Below are 21,849 nucleotides of genomic sequence, written 5' to 3'. Positions count from 1 at the left end.
GAATGTGGGATGTGAGAACAAGAGAATCAAGAATGATTTTACCAAGGTTTCTATCCTGAGCAACTTGAAGCTGCCAACAACTAAGATGAGGAAGGCTTTGTGGGTGATGCAGGTATGAGAGGGCAGACTTGGTGGGGGGAAGAGCAAGAATTCCATTTTGCACATGTTGAGTTTGAGATGTTTAATAATTATTCAAACGGAGATAGTGAGTAGGCAACCAGGCATACAAATCTGGAGTTCAGGAGAGTGGTCTGGACTAGAGAAATAAATTTGAGTCTCATCAATATTTAGAATTCAAAGCCATGAAACTAGCAGAGATCACCAAGGGAGTGAGAGCAGATAAAGATAATCAAGGAGTAAGCCCTGCCTGGGATCTACAAGAAAGACTAAGAAGGAGCAGCCAATGAGTTTTGAAGAAAACCAAAAGAATGTGGTATCCTACAAGGCATGTGAAACAAGTGTATCAAAGAGGAAGAAGAAAGTAACTTTGTCAAATGTAGACTGATTGCATAAGACAAAGAACTGACTACTAGATTTAATAATGTCATTGTTGGGAGACCTGAACAAAAAAATCTTAGCATAGTGATAGGGGCAAAAGCCTGATTGGAATAGGCTTAAGAAAGAACATGAGAAAACAATTAGAACAAGTGCACTTAGACAATGCTTTAAGAGGTTCTATAGCAATGGAAATAAAAAAGAGCAAGGAATAGTGATCAAGAGAAGATATTTTTATGATGAGAAAAACAGTATGCCTGTACACTGATGGGAATGATCCAGAAGAGAAGGAAGAACTGAGGATGTACAGAGAGGGAGGAGAATTGCTAGAGTACTGTCTAAAGTAAATGAAAGGGGATGGGATCCAATGCATTAGTCAGAGGAACTGGGATTAGACAGAACCAAAGACAATTCATCCATAGTAATAGAAGGCAGGCAATGTCATATCAGTAGGTACATAGGTGGTGGAGTCTATAAATATTCTTCTGACTGCTTCTATTTTCTCAATGAAGTAGAAAGCAGGTCCAACAACTGAGAGTGAGTATGAGGACAGTTGGAAGTTTGAGGAGAAAGGCAAAGGTATAAACTAGGTCATCTAGGAGAGGGGAAACCAAATGGACTAAGGAAATAGACTACGATTTCCAGACAATATTAAGGGCTTTTCAGTCTTTAGTCCCTGTCAGCTGCACAGGTGCAGACATGAAGAACTCAGAGAATCTGATTTAACTAGGGTTAAGGTTTCGCCAAGTAAGTATGAAGAAGCAAGAAAGGAGCAAGAGAGGTGAGGCCAATGAAAGCGAATGAATATAATGATTGATACCTAGGTAATGAATGTAATACACTAGGTAAGAAGGGAAGAAAGGAAATCAAGGGTGGCAAAGGACAGTGCAAAGGGAATAGAAACTGGACTGGAGGTCCTAATGATAGTAAGCTTGTTGAGTTGGGAAGTACGTGGAAGGAGCTGAAAAGACGGATGGTGGTCAGAGAGGGGCTGCATGAACTGCAAGTCATGGTGGGGTGGGGGTTCATGTTATTGGTAATAACAAGGTATAAGATATGACCATGGGGACTTCCCTGGAGGGCCAGTGGTTAGGACTCTGTGCTACCATTGCAGGGGTCATGTGTTCGATCCCTGGTTGGGCAACTGGGATCCCACATGCCATGAGGTATGGCCAAAAAAAGAAAGATATGACCATGGAGTGGTGACTGAGATAGAGTGGAGAGCAAGATCATTAAAGAATTTTAGAACTTAAGAGGCCACAGTAATAGAAGCAACACAGATGGTATATGTTGAAATTACCAAGAATTTTAAAAGGGATAGTGTTGGGCTTCCCTAGTGGCGCAGTGGTTGAGAGTCCGCCTGCCGATGCAGGGGACATGGGTTCGTGTCCCGGTCCAGGAGGATCCCGCATGCCGCGGAGCGGCTGGGCCCGTGAGCCATGGCCCCTGAGCCTGCGCGTCCGGAGCCTGTGCTCCGCAACGGAGAGGCCACAGCAGTGGGAGGCCCGCTTACCATTAAAAAAAAAAAAAAAAGGGATAGTGTTATTAGCAAGAATGACAGTAAGTTAAGAGCTAGAAGTGAAGAAGAGATGAGTAACTCAGAATGCAAGAAATGCCAGCAAACATGAGGGTTTTTGAACAATATAACCAGGCTCACTTTTTGACTCCTATTCCATGGAAGAGGTCAGAATGGGAAATGCAGTCTTAAATCTCAGTGCATGGACTCCTCACTGACCCCTGATGATAGTATATAAGAAAAAAATGAAAAACATTATAGCCAACATGTACAAGGCAGTGTCTTCAGAAAAGTACAAAGTAGAGGAAGTGTTCAGGAAAAAAAAACAAGGATACAAGAAATTTTGCTGATGATGGAGAGGAGTGAAAAGATAAGAAATATTCAGAAAATTGTGAGGATTCAAGTGTGAGACATGAACTGTCACCTGGAAGGATGGTAGTAACTGACATAAAAAGGGATAAAAGATATAATGAGATTAGTCCTGATGGACTTTAGGCAAGCTGTAGTGTCTAGGCTGTGACTGCTAGAGGGAGGTATCAGAAGCTCCCTGTCAATGGAACACAAAAATCTGGGGAAGCACTGCCCTTTGTCTCAGTGCAAAGGGCTTTTCCTTCACCCCTAATGACAGCTTACAAGGAAACTGTAATGTACTTGTAAGGCTGTAGAGTTTTTAAAAATTAATAATATAAAGAAGTTAGAACACTTCCTAGATTCTAATAAGCACACAAATATAAGCTTTTATTAATCGAATACAAAATATAATTATTATAGGGAAAAAAAAGAGATACATCTTACATTTTTTTCCCTCAGTTAAATAAGTATCCCAAGTGATTTCCAGGAAAACCAGTACCAAAATGGACTCAGAAAACCCATTTGAGAAGACAAAGTCTCTGAGATCAACTTCTATGTAGTGTCCCTCAATCTCAGAAAATTGGCTCTCCTCCAAAAATGTATCCCCACCACCACTTAAACTGATTGCCCCATCCACCCCACTTCAATGGTAAAATAAGTTACTCATTCAATGAGCATATACTGAGCACCTACTATGTACCAAGTGCTATTCCAAGAACCTGGGCTACATCAAAGAACAAACATCCCCATCCTAGTAGATGAAGATCAACAACTAACAGCATATATAATGAGTTAAGTGGATTATATGATATGTTTGGAGATAAGTATTATAGAAAAAAAAAGCTTTAAAATGCAAATATTAATATTAGGGGAGAGGGGCCTGGATGCTAACTGTAAATAAATAGGGCAAGCCTTAGTGAAAAGGACATCATGTGAACAAAGTTCTGAGGGAGTTGAGACAGCTATGTAGTAATTAGATAAGTGTTCTCCAGGCAGAGGGACAGTCAGAGCAAAGATTCTAAGGCTTTTCCATTTAGCTCTTACCACTACTTGGCAATAATTTTATTATTTTTTTTTCTATTTCTTCTCTTCTATCGTCCAATCCTACTCTCTACGTTACTTCAGCAGTGGATGATAATAACAGCTAATATTTATCAAATATTTACTATATACCAAGCATTGTTGTAAGAGTTTTAAAAAGATTAAGTAATCTAACAGATCTATGAAATAACATAGATCTATGAACATAACAGATCTATGAAATAGATCTCCATCATTCACAAGGAAGAAAACTGAGGCACAAAAGATTAAGCAACTTTCTTCAAGATTACAGAGTTATCAAGTAGCAGAGCCCTGAAGCAGCATGTGTAATAAGTCTTCTGTACTGTGAAACTTAAGAACATTCAGCACAAAGACTGCCTCAAGTTTTCTCATTTCTAATAAATAGAATCTCTCATATTACACATTCAATAACCGTGAAAGCTGCTATTATAATTTGTCTTCTTGCCACTTTTATAGTCATTACCTACTACTGAATAGTCTTTAGCTACAGTCTCTACTTAACATCCTTCTTAACTTCCCGCCAATCTGATTTACATTCTCAGTCTACTGAAATCGCTCTCATGTGATTAGTGATTGTCACACACAAGCCAAAGGGCTTTCTCTATTCTCATTTTGCTTGAATGTTGCATTGAACTATGTAAATTCCTTTTTTCTTCTTGAAGTTGAAGTGGTATCATCCTAGATCTTCCTATCCCCGTGACTTCTCTCTCTTAGAAAATCCCTTCCTTTGTTTTCTGAGACAAACTTTTCCATCTTCCTTTTACCTCTCTAATTGTTCCTTTAATAATACTTTTTTCAGGGACTTCCCTGGTGGTTCAGTGGTTAAGAATCCACCTTCCAATGCAGGGGACATGGGTTCGATCCCTGGTAAGGAAACTAAGATCCCACATGTCGTGGAGCAACTAAGCCTGAACACTCTGGAGACTGTGCGCCACAACTAGAGAGAAGCCTGCGCGCCGCAATGAAGATCCCGCGTGCTGCAACAAAGACCCGACGCAGCCAAATAAATATTTTAAAAGAACAAACTTTTTCACTTCTACCCCTTTAAAGGTAGGTATCCAAAAGCTTACTTTCCTTTGTGCTTGTCTCTGTTAACTCAGTCCCCCTTAAGGTTTATTCATCCAATAAGTATTTATTGAGCACCTACTATCTACCAGGCACTATTTGGGTCACTTTGGATATATCAGTGAACAGAATAGACAAAAAAAAAAAAATCCTCTTATCCACGTAAAATCAAATAATTCTATGCTACCAAGGACACTCAAAACCATCTTCCCCTAAATACTATTTTAAACACATCACTCCCCTGACTTAAAACAAACAAACCTGCAGTGATTGCAATGATTCCCCTCTTATCAACCACATCTAAATTTCTCTGCCTTAGTTCAAAATACTCCATAATTATTTTCGATCATACCTGTCCAGGTTCATTTTCCATTACTCTTTGATTCAAAAGAATTCCAGGTAGGTCAGTCCTTTGATTACCCCCTAAAACACATTACCTGTGTTTCCAGCTGGTCAAGTAACTACTAAAAACATATGTCTACTACCCAGACATTAAAAAGTACACTGAATAAAAAGATAAGTCTTCAAAAATAGATTTTTAAAAAATTCTTTCAAACATATAAAAACAGCAAACACGTATCCAGGGCTTACTATATGCCAAACGCTATTCCATGCACTTTATATACATTAACTCATTTATTCCACACAACAATCTTAATAGCTGCATTCTACAAATGAGGAAGCTGAGGTCCAGACAGCATAAGGTAACTTGCCCTAGGTCTGACAAGAAGTGGTAGGAGTAAGATTCTGGCTCAGGCAGTCTGGTTCCATACTAAACTGCATGCTCCCAGCAGAAGCCATAAATAAAAGTAGGGGGAATTGAAAGGGCTGGCAAGCAAATCTATAGACCAATGAAAACTATGTTCAACTATAAAAAAAATCATTTAAGTTAGCCCGTTACTCCAAGAGCAATATTTCCTTTAATATAATGTCAAGTTTTAAAAATTACAGAATTTAGTAGTATATAATAAAAAGCACAACCTGTAAACACAAACACATCATATATTATTCAGAGTTCTCCAAAGCTGCTGAAAACTTGCTAGGCGTGACAAAAAAATAGAGGGCAACACATGACTAACAAATGTTGTTTTGTTAGCACAGCTATATTAAAGTATTTTACTGTCATACTTGTTTTCATTAGGATCAAACAGATTTGAATACAGTGCAGGGATGGTAACTACCTTAAAAAATACTACTAGCTTTACTTTTAAGAAGCAAAGTTCACATCTAGGACTAGGTCCAGGACAACAGAAAAGATTTCAGTAGAAGCAAGAAATTCCAAGAAAGTACCACGAAGCATCTAACATCAGTACTCTTCAACCTATCACCAACTCTATTGCTAAAGGACATTTTAAAAGATTTCTAAGTATTAATTTAGTAAATTCATGAAACTACTTTATAACTGATTACATAAAATTAAAAATGAAAGGAAGAGGTTCTTCTATAAAACAATCTTAGAATAACCTTACGCCAATACATGAGCAAAATGAGGAGTATCACACATATTATTTTCTTCTCTTTCCCATTTCCCCCTTCCTTCTGGCAGATTAAAGACACAAAAATGGTCAGGTTTTGAGCTAGAGAGGTTAAAATGCACAAGCCTGGACAAGGATGCTAGTCTGACTTAGAAAAGGCTAAAGTCTGTAGCCTTCCCAACTAGAAGCCTAACTTAGAAAAGAAAACCTAAAGTATGTAGCCAAAGGCAGCAAAGGAGCCAGTGCCATCAATGCCTTAGGCAAAAATGCACCGTGGTCATTATTAGAATTTGAAGTGTTTCACTGTATTTTCTGCCTCTCCTCCCTTTTCCTAGGTTTGAAATGCACCTGCCCTCCCAGCTACCCAAGACACCCCAAAGCCACTCACACAAAAGGGCTCCCTCCCAAGAATTTCATGAATAAAACTATGCAAAATACTAATAATTTGAGATTAATTCAAGTTGTTAAAATCTGGGAGAGATTTTTGGAGCATGGAACCATTTTCTCCTCTCCCCTCCACCACCCACTGTGACACTTTTAAGCGGCTCCACACTCAAGGCATTAAATTAAAAGTTCTTGGGGAAAAGAATGGATTGGCAGCTACCACTGAAAATATTCTCAAATACTAAGGTTCTCCTATACTGCATATTTGATATTTACTTCCTTCCCACATACACTGGGTGGTAATGAGAAAGAAGCATAATCCTCCTCAAGATTCTCCTGCACAAAGGCGATAGCAATTCAATCTTAAATCCACAATTAAAATATTAAAGGCTCTGTTAAAACATACCCAAGCAGAAGGCAATAGCTTTCTATTCCAGTGACCATATTAGATAGTACGCATAACCCGCTAAATAAAGAAGGAAAAAAATGTGAAAAATAGTTCTGTCACATCACCAGGATTAAGGGGGTTTAGGATGGAGGGAACATCCATGAAAAACACATATTTCCCAACAATGCACTATATTGCAACATTATCTTTATCCTTATTAATATTTCCCAAGTACCCGAAAGGTCCATGGCATTATTGTAGGTTATACCTTTTATAATAATAGGAAAGAAAATGATTGGTAAATTAAGGTAAATTAAATTTTGAAGCTGTAAGCACCTAAGCTTGAGATGTTTTCAGACTCAACTATAAGAATTCTTGAGATCCACATGCTAAATATTGTAGAAAGGGAATACATGTGATACTGAGGGAAGCAGGAAGAGAACAATGGCAATACAGTATTATTCATCTACTATTTACAAAGCCAGAAACAAGAAATCTACTTTTCCCCTGCTGCTTTAAGATAACAAATGAAATTATCCTTCACAAAACAAAGCAAGCATGCTATCCAGAAATACACAATAGATGAAGAAAGTTGGTTTAATGAAGAGTGAACAAACCAAAACAAAGAAAAGAATAACTTCAAGGGTCTGAGAACTTAAAAAACATTTTCAAATAAAATAAATATGGCTTTTGTGTAACCAGATCTGTTTTTAATAATACCTTTGCAAAACAAAGTATATCAAAATAAATCAAAGAATAAACTTTCACTTAATAATGTCCCTACATTCTTCTTTGGCCTGCTGACCTATCCTTATCCATCCTTAAAGGAGGTTGGGGCTGACAATATTAGTGCCCTATTCATCAGAATTTTATGCCATTCCTTCTGCATTAATCAGGTCATTATTAAACTTTAAAGCTATCCAGTAATATATACTGGTTACAAGCTGTTCAAATATACATTTCCTAATACTTCTTCTGAACTCTTACACACATAAGAAGCAGATGAGGCATCAATTTCCCTTTTACAAATGAAATATGTTCCACCACATTATCATGTAATAAAGATTTTCTTTATTTTCCAAACTCCCAGTGAATACATATCTAAAATTATTTGAAAACACTAGTAGCTATTTTCTGCTGAATTTTCTTGAGATTGTTATTTGAGTAATCATGCATCACTTCCTTTTCAAAAGCTGGGCTTGGATAACAAATTGCAGTTTACTATCAAAGACAAATAGACATTTCTTCAGTCCTCTATTCTCCAAAACCTTGTTGTCATTTCTGGATATAAGGACTGAAGAGAAGATGGAATCAATTAGGTGCCAAATCGTGTAGAATATCCACACCAACATCTCTACTCATGGCCTACTCATTAATTTTTCACATTCAACTGTCAACCCCAAAATATGCTGCACACTACTGAAGAAGGAATCTTTTTCTAAAGAGTACTTTCATCATGTCATCTCCTGCCCCCAACCAACTACTGGCTCCTTACCGTAGCTGATCAGATTCAACCTGACACTGAATACACCTCATAATCTAGCCCTACTCTAGCATACTAATTTCTCTGACACCATTCTCAGAAATTAACACCTTATTCTACTGAGATCAGACTCCTTACACCTCTCTCACATCATGCTGGTTCCCACCAAGTGTTTGCTCCTGCTTCCAAGCCCCACATGGAACGTATGGAATGTTCTCCTTCTGAAGATGATCTGCCTATGCAGACAGTACATATTCTTTATTCAAGTCCCACTTTCTCAAGGAAGTCCTACTCCTAGATAACCCTATACTAACATAATGGACTCAGACCCATGTATCAAAGCGTTAGTTGTATAATGCTTTGGATAGTGCTAGTTATATTATTATGAAAGTATACCCAACAAGATAATAAACTCTTAGAAGAGGCTGGGCCATTTCCCAAGAAGTAGGTCTATAATAAGTACTTAAAGACTATTTGAAAAATTGATTGAATAATCCTGATTTTTTTAAAAATCAAGGATATTATATGTCAAAAAGAGTTCTAGTACAAATGAAATAATTGTGATGACGAGAATTTGCTTCAAAATAATCCAGGTCAAAGAGTACACTAAGTGGGGGCATAGGTAAACTAAGTGGGGGCACAGGTAAACCCAGACTGACTATGAGTTGATGATCTTTGAAGTGACACACATATAGAGATCTGTGTCTACTTTTGTTTAAAATTTTTCATGTTAATAAGTCAATTTTTTTAACACTAATAATGTCTTTACTTCACTTTAAATGACAAAACCAAGGCATATCATAACACTTTTCTTTACCCAACAAATACCTAAGTCCCCATTTAAAGTATGAAAAAGAATTCTGGAAAGATCTAATTTGACAGGAAACTTGTAAGAGCTAATTCTCAACTAAGAATTAATTTTAAAATTAAAGGAAAAAATCTAATCGAAATGGAGGGGATCTCCATCAAAAGAAAAATTAATCTTACTACCAAAAGCAGTACTGCTGAAATTAGAACACTCCCTAACACCATACACAAAAATAAACTCAAAATGGATTAAAGACCTAAATGTAAGGCCAGATACTATCAAACTCTTAGAGGAAAACATAGGCAGGACACTCTATGACATATATCACAGCAAGATCCTTTTTGACCCACCTCCTAGAGAAATGGAAATAAAAACAAAAATAAACAAGTGGGACCTAATGAAACTTCAAAGCTTTTTGCACAGCAAAGGAAACCATAAACAAGACCAAAAGACAACCCTCAGAATGGGAGAAAATATTTGCAAATGAAGCAACTGACAAAGGATTAATCTCCAAAATTTACAAGCAGCTCATGCAGCTCAATAACAAAAAAACAAACAACCCAATCCAAAACTGGGCAGAAGACCTAAACAGACATTTCTCCAAAGAAGATATACAGATTGCCAACACATGAAAGAATGCTCAACATCATTAATCATTGGAGAAATGCAAATCAAAACTACAATGAGATATCACCTCACACCAGTCTGAATGGCCATCATCAAAAAATCTAGAAACAATAAATGCTGGAGAGGGTGTGGAGAAAAGGGAACACTCTTGCACTGCTGGTGGGAATGTAAATTGACACAGTCACTATGGAGAACAGTATGGAGGTTCCTTAAAAAACTAAAAATAGAACTACCATATGACCCAGCAATCCCACTACTGGGCATATACCCTGAGAAAACCATAATTCAAAAAGAGTCATGTACCAAAATGTTCATTGCAGCTCTATTTACAATAGCCAGGACACGGAAGCAACCTAAGTGTCCATCAACAGATGAATGGATAAAGAAGATGTGGCACATATATACAATGGAATATTACTCAGCCATAGAAAGAAACGAAATTGAGTTATTTGTAGTGAGGTGGATGGACCTAGAGTCTGTCATACAGAGTGAAGAAAGTCAGAAAGAGAAAAACAAATACCGTATGCTAACACATATATATGGAAGAAAAAAAAAAGGTCATGAAGTACCTAGGGGTAAGACAGGAATAAAGACAGACCTACTAGAGCATGAACTTGAGGATATGGGGAGGGGGAAGGGTAAGCTGTGACAAAGTGAGAGAATGGCATGGACATATATACACTACCAAACGTAAAATAGATAGCTAGTGGGAAGCAGCCGCATAGCACAGGGAGATCAGCTAGGTGGTGTGTGACCACCTCGAGGGGTGGGATAGGGAGGGTGGGAGGGAGGGAGACGCAAGAGGGAAGAGATACGGGAACATATGTACATGTATAACTGATTCACTTTGTTATAAAGCAGAAACTAACACACCATTGTAAAGCAATTATACTCCAATAAAGATGCTAAAAAAAAAAAAAGCAATACTGCTTATATTTCAAGTTTTCATTCAATTACAGCATTCACAAAAGGGTCCACCCAAACAATAGCTGAAAATCACAAAACACTGTTTAAAAAAAAAAAAAAAAAAGCATAATATGAAAGGCAGAAAATAAAAAGAAAAAAAGTTGCTAAAATCAATGTTCAATAACCCGAATCAGCCAATGTTATTTCAAGAAATTCACTATCTGAAGACACCAATTGCCCTTAACAGGGACTGAATTAGTAGGTTCTTAAATAATCAGGAAAATTAGCACTTCCTCTTTATTCTGAGACCTGAAAAATATGCTTAAGAAATTGCAGATATTTGGCTTGATGACAACATATAGCTCCACCCCTTTGATATTTCAGTCTATAACTACTCTTCAAAATTCAACCATTATTTCCCTACATCATCGTTCACTAATTCCTTCCAAAAGCAGTGATACAAACATCTATCTTTAAATGCTTCTTTAATTAAATGCTCTAATTACACTGCTTCTTTGCCTTGACTTTTTTCCCCCCAAAACTGGTTTTAGGCATATATACAAACCAATCTGATTATTCTGATTTCCCCTTCTCCATATTTTCTCTAAATACTCAAGAGGGGAGGTTTTAGATACCATAACTAAATAACATATTTGATTGCGAACAGATATCCGATGTATACAAATAGCAAGCTTTATCCCAATAGCAATACATCATCTGCCCATCACCCAATGCAATTAAAGTTTAAAACAGGACAACTCTCTTGTATAAACAGAGTTTAGAAAGAATGAAACCATCCTCACAAATAAACTCCTTAGGAGAAAAATAAACTCATACTCAAATTGCCTTGTACTTGCCCTATCTTTAAAGTTTCATTTTCCTAGCAAGTGAAAGTAATCATCTTCTTTTTAGTAGCATGTAATTTCTCTCTTCTAGTAAAAGAAAAACTGTTACGGTAAGGCTAATCTAAGGGGCCAAAATAGTGTTGAAATTTTCTCTTCTATAAACTACTTTCTGATTAACAAATAAAAGAATCATGCTACAAAAAAGAAATGTGACAAAACCCATTGGGTTAATATTACTACACGTGAAAAAGTTGACATTTACTACACAATCTTTTCTAATAAAGAAGGCCACATAAATATCAGATTAAAAACAATTCTGAAAAAAGTTTTTTCAGAAAACCACTAAATATAGGATTAACAGTCCCACTATCTTTTCATTGCATCACTAAATAAGTGAGTAAATTATGCCATCTTTATAATTTGTGTACTCTCAACTTTTGAGAAAAAATATTACTCTCTTTAAAATATCAGTGGTATTGCCACATTTTATATAAGCATGGGCATTTGCAGATTTTTCCTAATATCTCTGAGGTAACACAAAATATTTTAAATCTCAAAATGTGTTAACAAGTTTTATCCAATACATGCTATTCCAGTGGGATGAAAACCATTTACAAGTTCCACTTAGATTAAGAAATCCTTTGAGAAAAGTATGTAGTACATTCTAGTTATACTATTTCTAGAGCACTAAAAATCTCTATAACCTATTTCCCTACTGTTTTTCTTTAGAACTAACAGAGATGAATGTAACTTCCTTCACAAAAAGTCAAGACAGTACTATACTTAATGACAGAAAGCTAACTGAATTTTCAGCAGAGGTTTAAGTTTTCATAAACTAAAACTTTCTATTTCATTTGAATGGTCTATAAAAATAATAACACTGGGCTTCCCTAGTGGCACAGTGGTTAAGAATCCGCCTGCCAATGCAGGGTACACGGGTTCGAGCCCTGGTACGGCAAGATCCCATATGCTGGGGAACAACTAAGCCTGTGCACCACAGCTACTGAGCCTGTGCTCTAGAGCCTGCGAGCCACAACTACTGAAGCCCATGTGCCTGGAGCTCGTGCTTCACGACAAGAGAAGCCACGGCAATGAGAGGCCCGCGCTCCGCAATGAAGAGTAGCCCCCGCTTGCCTCAACTAGAGAAAGCCTGCATGCAGCAACGGAGACCCAATGCAGCCTAAATAAATAAATAAACAAACAAATAAATAACTTTTAAAAAAATTTAAAAAAATAATAATAACATTGAGTTGAAATAGATTCAATCAAGTGCTATCTGCAGGCACCAAAAAAAAAAAGAAACTTTTTTCTAATGAAGAGTGTAGCTTAACCTTAAAGCAGGAATAGCGAAGGAGAGAAAGGGAAGATTTCTAAAATCATACTGCTTAAACTGAGAAGATATTTTTTCATTATATTGATACATATAACATCATTTTAAAAATAAAACTCCCCTAATGCAAGGAGTTCATCCTTAAGCAATGCCCTCTTTCTTTTACAAAGTAATAAACTGCAAGTTATCGCTAGTGCTCCAATCAGACTGAAGTTGAAGGGCATTACAAAACAATTTTTCTGTATTTTGCCATTTGATTATAACTGTCTCATCCTAATAAAATTAAAGATTTGTCTATGGAACTTTGTGAAAACAAATTTCATAACAAGTCAACCTCAAGTAACTCATGTTCAAAAACCCTTCTGTAGAAATAATCTATTCAGTTGAAGAATTCAACTACTGAAACTGGCAGAAAGTATTCCAAACTATCCCAAAAAAAGAACCCCACGAAATTATGAAGCTACAATACTCAAAATGTTACATTTAAGAAGTTAAATCACACGGGCTTCCCTGGTGGCGCACTGATTAAGAATCCGCCTGCCAATGCAGGGGATATGTTTCGAGCCCTGGTCCGGGAAGATCCCACATGCCGCGGAGCAACAAAGCCCGTGAGCCGCAACTACTGAGCCTGCGCTCTAGGCCCGCGAGCCACAACTACTGAAGCCCGTGCGCCTAGACCCCGTGCTCGGCAACAAGAGAAGCCATTGCGATGAGAAGCCCGCGCACTGCAACTAAGAGTAGCCCCCACTCACGGCAACTAGAGAAAGCCCGCGTGCAGCAACGAAGACCCAACACAGCCAAGGATAAATAAATAAATTTATAAAAATAAAAAAAAGTTAAACCATACAAAAATACTTCGAACTCTCAGCTCTGTATTTCCTATCAAAATATCAAAGAACTTTAGATATCTTCTTCAGATGTGTTAAAGATTCCAAAGTAAATTCATTTTGACTTCACAGTGCTGATAACTAAGAATTTGATGATGGCAGGAAAAAAACTATAGAGTGGAGAAAATTACTTGAGAATGCTTTTATTGAAGCAAAATATCTTTACAAAAGAAAAGATGTATTAAAATAATTTACCCTCTTCTGCCAGACAAACAGTCCTCTCCTAGAACACACTGCTTACAATTCAGCCAAGTATGACTGCCAAGGGTTTCTAAACCCGTGTGTTAGGCTTGTTCAAAGTGGAAAGCTTCTCCACCAGTGTATTACAAAGAAAAATGAAATATATTTTTTGCTTAGAGTTGAAGATCAATTGTATTAAATATATTCCTACTGATAAACTAAAAGTAAGTAATACTTTTTTTTAAAAAAAAACCTCAGGTCATAACTTAGGACAAGGTTTGCTATATAAATTGCTTCCAATTCTCAGAAAAGTCGGGATTTATTTAGTTTCCCCAAATTGTGGCTTAAGTGGCTGAAAGGAAAAATGAAGTTTTATAAACAGCTTTCCTAACCTCCGTTTACATTTGATGAAACAGACCATTTATCACAATCAAGCGAATATAATGTCAAATGTAAGATTCCATCAAGTATTACAGATAAAATCTGTAAAAAAATCACAATTATGCAGCAACATCCAAAAGTGATTTAATGGACAACTATATGTATTTATATTTACACTTGAGGTATTATTACTTTTGCAAATAAGAGGTATACTGCTGCATGAGATTGCTACTATGACTTAATATTTTTACATACATCTTAAGAACACAATGTCTTATTTACGTTTAAATTTGAGATGTATGTATCTGATCTATGTAATCCTGTTTGTTTTTCTGGTAATTCTTTACTTCACAGTAGTCTGATTATAGCAAAAGCTCCTTCTTCACAAAACAGACATCATAAGCCACCACTGGCTTCTAGTTTTCTGCTTTTTAATGTAAATAATAATGACACTGAGTGTTACCAAATGCATTTATGTGCACAGCTTTGTCATTTCTTTCCCAGCCCCCTTCTTTTCTATGGAAAAAATGAGATTTAGTTTTGAAAAAAAAAAATCGATTTTTCCTTTGCTTATAGACCTAATGGTTTTCAAGAGAAGACAATTTATTCAGATACCTACCATTCTAGATATGTTAAAAGAAAGAACTTCCCAAATCCAAAAATATCAAGTCAGATATTAGCTGGAGAGGAAATTTCCACTCAAACTATAAATAAAATGTCATCAATTAAGCTGAACATCAATAAAACTAAGTCAATAATCAATTCTCAATTTGGAAGGAATCTGTAACCCACATATAACCTGCTTATAATCAGAACACCACTTATATTTGCTTGTGGAGCTCACAGATGAATTTGGTTGTGTGCCAGATTTATCTTATTTTTAAATGCCCAGGCTAATATTTGTTGGTATAATCAGAGCCCACATTAAGTATCCTGGGGAGACTCAATTCAGAAGAAGGCTTGGTAGCATGGAGAAACCGGTCCAAAATGGAAAAAAAACAAAACAAAAAAAAAAACCACGTCCCAACAGAGCGAATAATCCACAAATAGATCATTGAAAGCAAAACGAAGACGCTCCTCTCCGGAGTAGGCTGAATAAACGAGCTTCACTCAAAATGTTTAACAGTATCCTACCTCACTTCATTCACTTCCCAACTTCCTTGACTTTTCAGGGGCCAACACGGGGCATCCCTTTTTTTCTGGAAGTGTATGCTGAAAGAATCTGTATAGGAAAGAGGGAAGGAACGGACAATACCCAAGAACGCTGTGAAACAGGTGGGTCAGAACGAGCAGCAGCATAATCTAGATACTTAAGGGGCAGCTTTAAAATGACAGATGTGGTTAAAGGAAAGACTGCAAATCGGAAGAAGCTCTAGGGTAGCAGATAGGCTGGGGACTAATGGCAAGCACCGGGGTGAGCAAAGGCTAACTCCACAGTGGTAGCAGCGGAGCAAAAAACAAGCGGCAGGACCGAGTGGGCAACGAGCAGTGGGATTAATGAGCACCACGGGTCAGAGTGGAAGTGATGGCTTCGGTCTTGGGAGACGGGAGCCACTGGAGAAGGACGTCAGAGAGGGGCAAGGGGGTTGGGAAAACAGGGAGTCCTGAGACCTAAGATTCCTGCCCCTACAAAAACGTAGGGGAGAGCACTGAAGACGAGCAGCCGCCTCGGCTGCCCAACTGAAGAGATTTTTGAAGCAGTCGAGGCTCGCCGCCGCGCAGCCTTCTGCCCCGCTCCCTTTTCCCGGCGGTAACTGCTGTGGCGTAGAGGGGAGAGAGAGGAAGAGGAGGAGGAGGAGGAAGACCGAGAAGGAGGCTGAAGATGAGGCGGGGGGTGGGGAGAAAGGGGGGTGCGGCCTGCACAGTCCCAGTGAAGCCTCCGCTCTCTCGTAGCCGGTAAGCCCCGGGTTTCCCCTAAGCCCAGCCCCGCACAGACTCACCCGCCTGCCTTGCCTCGCTTTTCCCTTATCCGATTCCACGCGTTGCCGCGTCCTCACAAGAGACCACTGAACGAGTGTCGGGGAAAAAACTCTTCAGAAACGGGCCTGATTGCTTCAGCGAGTCCGACCTTTACGGCTGAGAGAGAGACTCTCAGCTTTCGGTGGGTTCCACAGCCAGACGGGCCACCATCTTACATTAGGCTAAGACTCCTCCGGCCTCCGGTGCGCAGGCGCACGCCGATCCGACAGGGGGGGCGGGGGAGGGGCGGGAGGAGCGGCGGGGGTACTGCTCCCGCAGCATCCTGGGAGTTGTAGTCCTCGGAGGGTAACAGTCCAGCGGCAAGCCGGGAGTTGATGTTCTCACTCCGAGGGCGGATGGGATCGCCCACCTCACGTGCCTGTTACACTATTGCCTTTCTTCGTGTTTTGCTTCCTTCTTGACCCGCGTGTGCTGCTCCGCTGTCATTTGGTCGGCGGCCTTAGTGGTTAGTGGTTCCGTTTCCTCGGTGTTTGCTCAAATATGGGAGACCAAAACTCGGGGCGGGCGTAACCAATTTTCGGGGAACCGAGACCGTTCTCTGCTCTGCCCACCATGGGTATTAAAGAGGGCGGGGTACAGTCAGGTTGGAGGTAGGAGGAGCGCGGGATTTGATCTAGAGTGGGAATTGGATACTGAATTGGCGTTTGTTTGCGAAAAGTGTTAACTCGTTGCCACTGTTTGCGCGTTTTGGAGTCACCACCCTTGATCCAGTCCTCACCATTAATCTCCAGTGAAGAGATATCCTAAATTGTCCTTTACAGAAGTACAAGAGAAGGGAATACCCACGCGTTTACAAAAATGTGTTTCTAATGATATAAATTTGAGAACAGTATGCGGACTTTGCAAATTGTTAGTTCGATTTCCAGCCTGCACAGCTCTGCGCGCGGAGTTCACAAACCCTACACACATCAATACATCCCAACGAATATAAGAACGCGTTCGCAATTTCTACGAGCGCCGAGGAATCCTCAATTTCAAAAATCAGTCACACACATACACAAAAAAATCAGTCAATTTACTGGTCCCTCCCACATGCCTCCTAGAATTCTGGTGGAAGTGGCGCTCGACGCAGTCGTTTTTGCTTATTGTGTGTATTCTTCACCCATTCATACAACAAATACTCATTGAGCTCCTCCTGTGTGCCCGGCACTGTTCTATACATGGGGAGGAGACGGTGAGCAAAATAGACAAAATTCCCTGTTCCTATTCTAGGAATTCCTGTGTCTATTCTAGTGTGTGTGTTAGGGTGACAGAAAAGGGAGATGAGGCAATTTATAAAACATATGATTGAAATGCATAGTATATTGTAACTGATGAAAAATTCTAAACAGAAGGAGAATGGGGGAAGGTTTCAGTATGAAATCTGTGAACTTAATCTCATAGTGAGAAGCTTTCATTTCATTTTTTAGCAATACATTAGTTCTTTGTGCTTTACTATCAAGCCTAGAGTCAATTATTTGGTGAAAACTTAAAATATGTATTAAACTCACAATTCACCAAAAATTTGAAATTGTAGAATCATGAGATTATTACCTAGCAAGGAAACTTGGGAAATCATTTGGATTCACCACCTTTAGGTAACTATTTAAACATTCAGTATAGGAGACATGTATTATTTTAATGTGTGTTTTTTATATTACCAATTTTACAGTGAAATGTAAACCAAGTAACGAAAAGAACAAAATAAACAGAATCCTTACCATTATTAAAGATAAGAACCACCACATTAAGACTGGAAAGGATCTTAATCATCATCTAATCCATCATCTTATCCTACACACCTTTTTTTAAGAACAGTATCTTTACAATATCTCTTGTATTAGCCTAAAATGAAATTCATGGATAATTTATGAATTTCATCTACATACATGATCTTGTTTTAAATCAAAATAATGTCCTATATATGATATAAAAGTAATTTATAGTACAATGTTTTGTATTTCAATATATAAATGCTCAGACATGACAATTCTAGAAAATATAATCAAATCTTCATTTGCTGGCACTTATAAATCCCCATGAATGTGAAAGCTCCAAATACCAACTGACACAAGTATGGTGACTGACCACCTCTGGTGACAACACTAATCTGTCCTCAGTGTCCAGTGTAGATGCATTCCTAAAACACTCACTTTTAGAGTTCTGTAATAATTTAAAACAGCTTTGTGTTCATATGCAAAATAGGTCAGGTTTTAGGTACGGATCATATATACAGGTTTCTCTCCTGCACTGGGGGCATTTAAAAGTCATGAGGGATGGGCTTCCCTGGTGGCGCAGTGGTTAAGAATCTGCCTGCCAATGCAGGGGACACGGGTTTGAGCCCTGGTCCGGGAATATCCCACATGCCAGAGCAACTAAGCCCGCGAACCACAACTACTGAGCCCACGTGCCACAACTACTGAAGCCCCCACACCTAGAGCCCGTGCTCCGCAACAAGAGAAGCCACTCCAATGAGAAGCCCACGCACCGCAACAGAGAGTAGCCCCCACTCACCGCAACTAGAGAAAGCCCGCACACAGCAATGAAGACCCAACGCAGCCAAAAATAAATAAATTTAATTTAATTTTAAAAAAAGAGCCCTCTTTAAAAGTCATGAGGGACACAAAATAATTTTTCATGTAAGGAACAGTGCCCTGTTTTGCAGAAAGTCTAGCTTACCTGGCCCCTACCCTCTAAAGGTCAGTAGTACCTCCCAGAGTATCCAACACTAGGGGACAATCCCATACCTACTGACAGTCATTTATTCCTGGAGACTAACAGTAAGGAAGTGACATTTCCTAGGTCACCACCTAATTAGTGACAGAGCCACTATCCTCCCAGGCCAATGCTCCTTTTACACTGTTTTACAAATTTTTCATATATATGTGTGTGTATGTTGTATGTGTAATTTCATATAGACATCCATGTAACACATATCATTTAAAAGGTTAATTAATATGCAATTCTAGCTGCCTAATGTTTCCTCGGTGTAGGACATACCATTTATTCACTCCATAAATGTTTTTTACCTTTGAGTATTGTGCTAGGTGATGGTGGTACAGCAAAACACTGTCTATGTCCTCATAGAGCAGGGTGCCTCGTGGAGGAGGCAGAGATGAAATCATCAGACATTTAAATAAATACAAATGAGCCTTCCCTGGTGGCGCAGTGGTTAAGAATCCGCCTGCCAATGCAGGGGACATGGGTTCAAGCCCTGGTCCGGGAAGATCCCACATGCCGCGGAGCAACTAAGCCCGTGTGCCACAACTACTGATCCTGCGCTCTAGAGCCCGCGAGCCATAACTATTGAAGCCCGTGCACCTACAGCCCGAGCTCCACAACAGGAGAAGCCACCACAGTGAGAAGCCCACGCACCGCAACGAAGAGTAGCTCCCGCAACTAGAGGAAGCCCGCACGCAGCAACGAAGACCCAATGCAGCCATAAATAAATAAATAAATAAATTTTAAATAAATACAAGTATATACATATAATTTCTTATAGATTATTATAACTGGTGATGAGTACTGTGAAGGTGTTTACAAGATGTTATGAGACTGTTTAAGAGGGGAACCTAATTTGTTTTCTTTTTTTCTTTTTTATAGTTTGCCTCTCCCAACCCCAAACTCCCAGTCCATCCCTCTCCCTACCCCGCAACAACCACAAGTCCAATCTCCATGTCTGTGAGTCTATCTCTGCCCTGTAGATAGGTTCATTTGTGCCGTATTCTAGATTCACATATAAGTGATATCATATGGTATTTGTCCCTGTCTTTCTGACTTATTTAGTATGATAATCTCTAGTTGCATCCTTGTTGCTGCAAATGGAATTATTTTGAGGGGAACCTAATGTAGATTGGTGAGCAAGAGGAGGATAGTCAGGGAAGATCTTTACAGGTTAAGAGTAGAAAATATGCAGGGATTATGAATGAGGTGGAAAAAACCTTACTAGAATGTTAGTGTGAGTTATGGTAAGCAAGCGGAGGTGGGGTGTAAGGTGGATTAAATAGAGGCAAGGGCCATATCATTCCAGAGCCTTGCAGGCCATGGTAGGAAATGTGGATCTTCTTCCATGGGAAAAGGAAAGCCTTTGAAGAAAGAGGCATGATCTCATTTACATTTTTAGAAGAACACGCTACTGAATGTTCATCACTGAGGAAGCTATTAACTTGATTTTTGTACTTCCATTCTCTGGAATAATACATAGCTATATGAAAACGAGAAAGGGAAAGAACTATATATTGACCTGAAAGAATGTCCATGACATGTTATTAGGTAAAGAATAAATAAGTAAATTATAACATGATATATTGTGTATAATGTTACCCATTTTTTTAGAAATAAAAAAGAATCAATCAATGTTTATGTATAGCACAGGAAAAAGAATGGGAGAATACGAACACATCAAAATTTTGTGTGTGATTGCTTACTTGGGGGGACTGCAGTTGGAAAGGGGTGGAGGGAGTATACAACTTTGCCTTTATGAATTGCTATATGGATCTATTATGTGTATGAATTAGTTTGATACATTAAAAAATAGGTCACTCTGCTGTGTGGTGAATGGATAGGAGTAAAGCAAGAATGAAAATGGAGCAACTAATTAAGAGAATATTCTTGGTTCTGATTGTGGTGGCAGTGAAGATAGAAGAGAGGTGATGAGTTCAAGAGATATTTCCTGAGGTTGAAACAATAGGACTTGGTGATGTAATAGATAAGGAGGAGGCGTTCCCATGAATAGCTCTCATGTTTTCTGACTTAAATGGCCTTGTAGATGGTGGCTTCTTTGGTCCAAGGAGAATGGTGACTATTAAAATAGCATCTGTAGAGAGAAGAACAGCTTCATCAGAAAAACAACAGCATTTCAGGGAAATAATGATTGCCCATCTGAGACTGGTGAACTTAAAGTCATGCTGATTATATTTTGCCCAACTTAGTGGTTTTTCTCTAATAATGCTTTTCTGCTTGCGTTCTGCCAAAGAAACAACTTACAGTTTGGCTTATCTAGGCTGGAGAAGGAGAATGAAAGCAGGGGTTGTTTCCCATTTTTCCAACCTTCACAAATTATTAATATATGGATATTTTAAATAAATAAAAATTTCAAGTTATATTCTTAGGATATAGTCTCAAATGTAGACCTACTGGGCCAAAGGAAATGATCAGTTTTATGATCCTTGTTATGACCAGATTGCTTTAATATTAATGAATATTAATGCCACTTTATATGTGAGGCTTTTTTTCCAAAAATCCATTTGCTTGGAGTTTTATTGTTATAATTTATCTTTTCTAGTTTTAATTATTTAGTATTTGAGTGCTAAATATTGGGTATATGTAAGTGAGCAAAGCACTAAGCTCCTTCAAAGATCTTAGGGTTTAAAAGAAAACACAGAATATAAGTTAAATAATAAGCAAGTAAAACTCTACTTATTTGTTGGATTAAGAAGGAAAAAGAACAGAGTAATAGATATATCAGGAAAGAATTTACTTTAGACAGCCTCTCTAAAGAGATGACAATATGAAATTGGAAGGGATCACCCATTTAAAGAATGGCCTGGGCTAAGATCCCAATGCAGGAATGAATTTAGCATATTCCAGGAATGGAAAGTTAACCAGTGAAGTTGTGACCATTCAAAGAGTGGTAGGAGGGGCTTCCCTTCCCTGGTGGCGCGGTGGTTGAGAGTCTGCCTGCCGATGCAGGGGATGCGGGTTCGCG

The 21,849-nt window shown here is 38.5% G+C and overlaps 1 protein-coding gene across 12 annotated transcripts in view; it reads right to left on the bottom strand.

The window, feature by feature from the left end:
* The window catches only part of CNOT4 (CCR4-NOT transcription complex subunit 4), a 141,831-nt gene extending 125,481 nt beyond the window's left edge, over positions 1-16,350 (bottom strand). For 10 of the 12 annotated variants that reach the window (XR_004484551.2, XR_004484552.2, XM_012533921.3 and 7 more), the window contains exon 1: positions 16,124-16,350. The gene's annotated coding sequence lies outside the window, so the exon portion shown is untranslated. Of the gene's footprint in view, positions 1-15,317; positions 15,406-16,123 lie in introns of all 12 variants that reach the window. The other 2 variants (XM_033432389.2, XM_049715087.1) reach the window with 1 other exon arrangement.
* Positions 16,351-21,849: the final 5,499 nt, after the last annotated feature.

The sequence above is a fragment of the Orcinus orca genome, chromosome 9 (assembly GCF_937001465.1).
Source record: "Orcinus orca chromosome 9, mOrcOrc1.1, whole genome shotgun sequence".
Classification (NCBI taxonomy): domain Eukaryota; kingdom Metazoa; phylum Chordata; class Mammalia; order Artiodactyla; family Delphinidae; genus Orcinus; species Orcinus orca.
The sequence above is the reverse complement of the archived record's forward strand: the minus strand, read 5'-3'. Positions and strand labels throughout refer to the sequence as shown.